The 6549-nt window shown below is 41.6% G+C and overlaps 1 long non-coding RNA gene across 1 annotated transcript in view; it reads left to right on the forward strand.

The window, feature by feature from the left end:
* LOC125123521 (uncharacterized) overlaps positions 1–5215 on the forward strand; it is a 98353-nt gene extending 93138 nt beyond the window's left edge. The window contains exon 3 of the long non-coding RNA XR_007134085.1: positions 4997–5215. This is a non-coding gene — a long non-coding RNA (uncharacterized LOC125123521). The remainder of the gene's footprint in view (positions 1–4996) is intronic.
* The last annotated feature ends 1334 nt before the right edge of the window (positions 5216–6549 follow it).

Consider the following 6549-nt stretch of genomic DNA (forward strand, 5'->3'; position numbering starts at 1 on the left):
AGGAACATCAGTATTTGCACAGGGTGACCTCCAGATTTCTGACTTTCATAACTGGAAAGAAAATGGTCCTGCTGGGTCCCAAGGTCAGGTCTACTGGGAGAAGATCAGGCAGATGGGAGTGGACATAAGGGAAAAGCATCTCGAACTCCATTTTGGATGTGTTCTCCAACTCATCCAAACAACAGTGGGTGATTGGCTCTTCAAGTCTGAGGCTCGGAATCAGTCTGGAATAGAGATATAAACATAGGGATTGTCAGTATATAGACAATATTTAAATTTATGCGAGTAATGAGCTAGGGTGAAAATACAACAAAGAGGAAAGAGGAACCAAAAAGGAATCCTAATAGATGTCAATATTTTTAGGGAGAGAGAAAGGAGAGGAACCAGAGAATTAGACCAAGCTGGAGAGGCTAGGCAAAGCTAGAATAGGAATTGTGAAGTAGGTTTTACGAAGAAGTAGGTTAATAAGGTTCACTTAATGCAACATTAAACATGCTAGAAATTCCAGTGTCACAGATATAGTTAGTGCCAAATAGGCCCAATCAAAATTTTAAGTTTTTTCCAAGTTCTTGCTATGGTGTGGTGTCTTGAGAGCACTGGTAGGCAGGTTGGATCCCCAGCCCAGCACAGTGGGATAAGGATCCAGTGTTGCAGCAGCTGCAGCTTAGGTGGCGACTGCGGCTCCATTGGATCTAATCTCTGGCCCAGGAGCTCCATATGCCATGGAGCAGCCAAAAGTGGGAAAAAAAAAATTTTAAAGCTTTTTCTTCCCATTGATCCATTCAAATCAATATTAATGCTAATAGCTTTCTCTATTTACAAGGACTAATAAATTACCTGTGTTGTCATCACACTTATGCACATTCCTACCAATTTCATACAGATTCTGGGCCCTGTGATAATTTAGATTCTTTTGTTTCTTCTTCACACACCCTCTCCAAAATTCAAATCACCTGTTCTACTCATGGGCTCCACCCAGTCCATCTACTCCTTGGGTCAACCCTGTCCCCAGGTTTCCAGAACTCTAAGCCCTATGGCGATGGATTTCTCGGGGAAGACAACCTGGCCGTTTTTGTTGGCTGAAGAGGAGACCTGAGGAGGTGAGGAGCAGGTCAAGATTGATGGCACCAAAGGTGGACCAGGACCCACAGTTCAAACAGGCTGTATATCTCAAGCATCTTAAGACAGAGGGATGAGAGGGAAAAGGCCTGAGTGGAGGAAAGGGGCTGGCTGAATCTCACTCAACTATTTTAAGCAGATTTCATCTTTGTGGGTCAACTAAATCTAAATCTTGAGAGCATAATAGGAGTTCTCATTGTGGCACAGTAGAAATGAATCCTACCAGCAACCATGAGGTTGTAGGTTCAATCCTTCGTCTCGCTCAGTGGGTTAAGGATCTGGTATTGCTGTGAGCTGTGGTGTAGGTCATAGACAAGGCTCGGATCCTGCATTGCTGTGGCTGTGGCATAAGCCAGCAGCTGTAGCTTCAATTCGACCCCTAGCCTGGGAACCTCCACATGCCGCAGGTGTGGCCCTAAAAAGCAAAAAAAAAAAAAAAAAAAAGAGAGAGAGAGAGAGAGAGAGAAAGGGAATAATATATTATCAGCAAGGATCAGTTAAAGAACAACCCTCCACCCCCACCCCACCCCAGAGAAGCAGCAAACACAAATGTTGCTGGAGAACTGTAGGAGAGACCATTTCAGGGAGTATTTTTGCCTGGAAGTGGTTTTCTCCCCACCATGGATGAGAGGAGTCAGTAAAACACCATCCAGCAGAAGAGATAAATAAGGCATTTTCACAGATTAGAGGAATGTAAAACTTCAGCTTTTGTGAGGCAGGAAAGGGATGGGGAGATGGACTAGCACTTATAGAAACACAGCTGATGAAAACTCTCTATGTTTATGTCTGAATTTTGAACAATTGGTTACAGACAAAGAATTCACATCTGTAACATGTCCGCTGTTGGGCGAGGGAGTGATTATTTTTCCATGGATTAGCATGAGAAATGGAAGAAACTGACAGAGAACCCACATCTGGAGTGACCTTGGGAGAAGGTGTCCTGAATAGGAGCTGACATGAGCACACTGCCTTAACCACACCCTGCCAAGGGTCTCATCAATACCTCAGGGAGAAAGGACAGGCATCCAAAAATAATGGGAGGAGTTCCTGTCGTGGTGCAGTGGAAACAAATCTGACCATGTGGTTGTGGGTTCAATCCCTGGCCTCCATCAATGGGTTAAGGATCTGGTGTTGTGAGCTGTGGTGTCACAGATGCCGCTCGGAACCTGCGTTGATTAGACCCCTAGTCTGGGAACCTCCATATGCCTCAGGTGCGGCCCTAAAAAAAACAAAAGTCAAAATGGGAAAGAGCTATGAAACTGTCACTCCCTGGGAATTGAAAAAATTGCAGAAGGGAAAGCAGAAGCAGAAAGGGGAGGCTGAAGATGCAAATGACAAAGTTCAGAACCAGAGTCACAATTTTATGTCTTATACTGTTATTTTGTGCATTATCTTTGTTCTAGTCCCAAAGAGATGTGCAGCTCTTTTCAAATGGGGGGGGGGGCGGGTAATGCTTCCATTCTTTTCCTTCTCCCCCATATAATCTATCCCTTGAATCTTCCAAAGTCAAGGAGACCTAGAGAAACTCTGTGATTAAATACGTAACTCAGGGAAAAAATATAGTTTAACATTACAGTTAAAAGTTTATAATTTAGGCAGGCACACTAATTACATAACTTGTTGATACTAATGGACCATCGGAGGTCTTGTCTCTCCAAGCTTTTGTAGCCACCATTATGCCCAGCGGTAGACTCCAGGCCCTAGCTGGTTAAGTAAGGTGTCCTGTCACCTTTCTCACTGGATTTTGGCTCCACCCCATCAGCTGATAAAATACTAGAAGTATTAGGTCTCACACTGGGATTCTTCTTCAGTCTTGTTCCTTAAGACAGGAAGCAAAAATATACATACTCGGAGTCCCGGCTGTGCCACAGTGGAATCAGTGGCATCTCTAGAGCACTGGGATGCAGGTTTGATCCCCAGACTGGCACAGTGGGGTAAGAATCTGGTGTTCCCACAGCTGCAGCCTTGGTAGGTCGAAACTGTAGCTCAGCCAGGAATACCATATGCCCCTGGGTGGCCAAAAAACAAAACAAAACAAAACAAAAAAACAAAACCAAATCCAAAACAAAACAAAACAAAAAATGTATATGGGAGAATAAGGAGACCCTGGGATCTGAAGCTAAAATCCTCTCATGTTGTTTCTAGCTCCATAGAAAGGAAGTAGCTGCGATGTCTGCATTAAAAACTACACCAATGCAGGGTTGAGAACAGTAACTTGTTGGCATAAGATCATGCACTTAACAAAAGAAAGCTTCTCTTGAATAAAAAGTGGAGGGTAACGTCAACTATTTGGATTATCTAGCTGCATTACTTCAAAATGAGCTTTTTTTCCCCCAAAAATCTTTTCCAAATCCTTTTGGATTAATTTGTCTTATATTAACAAATATTCCAATGATAAACCATTTTAGTAAAACAATTAAATTGGGCTATTAGGACAAATAAAAAACATCCTGACCCTTTTTGTTAGCTAGGTAATTTTGTTGACATTTCTCTTGGTTTTAGAAGCCTGCTGGTCATTGATATTTTAAATGAAATCCACACTGAACAAAATAATAAGAATGGAAAAATGGCTTACGATGGGGGTTCTGTTGATAGTTTAGATTTCAAAGTAAGTTTCTGAATTATGTCTATAATTATCCTAATTCACTGACCATTGATTAGTTTTATACCTTTTGTGATACAAATATATGTGTGTATCTCTCTTTCTCCCTCCCTCCCCCCTCTCTCTCCCAAGTTGAATTGCTATTTTCTTTCTGTTTTTGCTGAAAGTATAAAATGGGAAATGCCCTAAAAGTATATAAGTTTTTATACATAAAAAATTTTCCCCCTAATGGCTCAAGTAGTGTGTAGGTGGAGGATTTGGCTTTATCTTGAATGAGTCATATCTTTAGAATCAGCTGGCTCAGGGTGAAAATGATTGTGGGGGATTATTCTCATTTTTTACATGTTGAAGCTACTATTCCAGAAGCTCTGTGCTGATTCTCAGCTTGGCGGCTGACTCATTCAGCTGTGTTTTCCCCCACAGGATGTGAGGAGGTGGTATGTCTGGGGCCCAGGAACGTCCCTAAGGCATCACCCCCATCTAACCCTAGAGCGTAGATTAAGTTTTCTGCAACACAGGGCAGACTGGCCTTTGTACTTCTGCTATTCCCTGTAGAAGCTGAAACAATGTGTCACTGTAAGGATGGGCACGATCTCTTCCTTTCTACATGGTTATATCATCTGCTATTAAATAGTCTATCCTCCTGCTTGTAAATTCAATCCATTTATTCACTCTTTCTATAGTGAGTGTATTTCTAAACTTTTGTATGCACATATGGTAGAATTATGCACACTCATAGACTAAGAAGTTTACAGTCCTTGGAACAGTAAAAACTTAAGCCGTAGAAGGTATGTAAAAGCTCTGCATTATGATTTGTGTATTTGTTTTTTGTCTTTTTAGGGCCACACCCATGGCATAGGAAAATTCCTAGGTTAGGGGTAGAATCAGAGTTGTAGCTGCGGGCCTACATCACAGCCACACCAACACAGGGTCTGAGTCGAGTCTTCGACCTACACCACAGCTCACAGCAATGCTGGATCCTTAACCCACTGATCGAGGCCAGGGATCAAACCCACATCCTCATGGATACTGGTGAAGTTCATTAGCACTGAGCTGAGACGGGAACTCTCTCTTCATTCTGATCTTGTAGAGTGCCTGTCATGGGCTAAATTATGCACCACCTCCAATTAATACATGCATGTCCTAACACCCAGTCCTTCAGAATGGGACTGTATTTGGAAATAGGGCCTTTAAAGAGGTAATTGAGATCCTATGGCTGGACACAAATCCAATCTGACTGATGTCCTTATAACAAGAGAAAATTTGAACACACAGAGACACCAGAGATGTGCCCACAGAGGTGAGACCAGGGGGAAACTGTGAAGATGACCATCTGAAAGCCAAGGAAAGAGGCCTCAGAGCAAACCAAACCTGCTGACACCGTGATCTTGGACCTCCAATCTCCAGAACTGTGAGAAGCTTCATGTCTGTTGTTTAAGCCACATGGACTGTAGGATCTTGTTATGGCAGGCTTAGCACTCTAATAAAATTGTGTAATAGGAAAAACTCAGCTTTTCTTTTTTTGCCTTTTTAGGGCTGCACCCACAGCTTATGGAGGTTCCCAGGCTAGTGGTTTAATCAGAGCTGCAGCTGCTGACCTACGCCACAGCCACAGCAATGCCAGATCCAAGCCATGTCTGCAACCTACACCACACACAGCTCATGGCAACGCTGGATCCTTAACCCACTGAACAAGGCCAGAGATGGAACCTGTGCCCTCATGGACACTAGTCAGATTCATTACCACTGAGCCATGACGGGAACTCCAAAAGTTCAGCTTCGAAGTGCTAAAATTTGCATAGATCTTGTAGCACTATAACCTTGGAGAACTTATTTAAACACCAGTTTCCACATTTATAAATTGGAAATAACAATAACTACCTATCAAGATTATCTCAAGGATCAAATGAATGTATGTAAAGTGTCTGATAGAAAGTATGCAGTCGAGAAATAGTTTAGGGAGGTTGCTACCTGCTGGGGCCAAGTTATTGGATTTTCAGTCAATTAGTCTTGAGTTTGAATCCAAGCTCTGCCATTTAGCTAGGCAACCATAGGCATGTTATTTAAAATCTCTAATGCATAAATTGTGCATATAAAACGGTTGGGATATATTACATTATACAGGTTATTATACATGTCAATATATGTTAGTTCTCCTTGGAGATTCTCTTGGGGATTCTTGCGGTTCTGATTCTTTCTGATTATCAAAGCCATACATCAACAGTCTATTTGCCAGGGAGAGATGGAAAGTGAGGAGTCCAACTGGAAGGATAAAGCTGGGATTGCAGCATTAATATTTTGACCTTTTACCCACGCTTGCCATGCGATGAATAAATGCCTATGGAAAACCTGTCTGAAAGAAGATCCATCATACTAGGGAGTGGAAGAGAGAACTCTACCAACCAGGATGTCAAAATAACTATTAACTTCCTATTATCAAAGCAGCCATGTGAAGTCTTGTCACCAGACTCATAATTTCTACATGGAAAAATGAGTAAAATGGGGCTGAAATAAATAAATCTACTCCCGTTATATATACTATTTCCAAAAGGGATAAAAATTGTTATTAACTTCACCACTAAAGAGATGATCACCATTAATTTGCTGTAAATTTCCAGAGCTCCACATCTCTGTATGTGTAGATCTACTTATAACTGTATAAATACTTTTTATGCATAGTATTTGGTAACTCTTTTTCTCCACCTAACACTAAATCAATCATAAACTTCTTTCCACGTCATTAAATAGTGCAGTAAATATTACTTAAAAAAAACTTGAATGGTATTCCATCCTTGAGCATACCAGCGTTTTAAAACAAAATCTTTTTG

Source organism: Phacochoerus africanus, chromosome 3, assembly GCF_016906955.1.
Source record: "Phacochoerus africanus isolate WHEZ1 chromosome 3, ROS_Pafr_v1, whole genome shotgun sequence".
In the NCBI taxonomy this organism is placed as follows: Eukaryota; Metazoa; Chordata; class Mammalia; order Artiodactyla; family Suidae; genus Phacochoerus; species Phacochoerus africanus.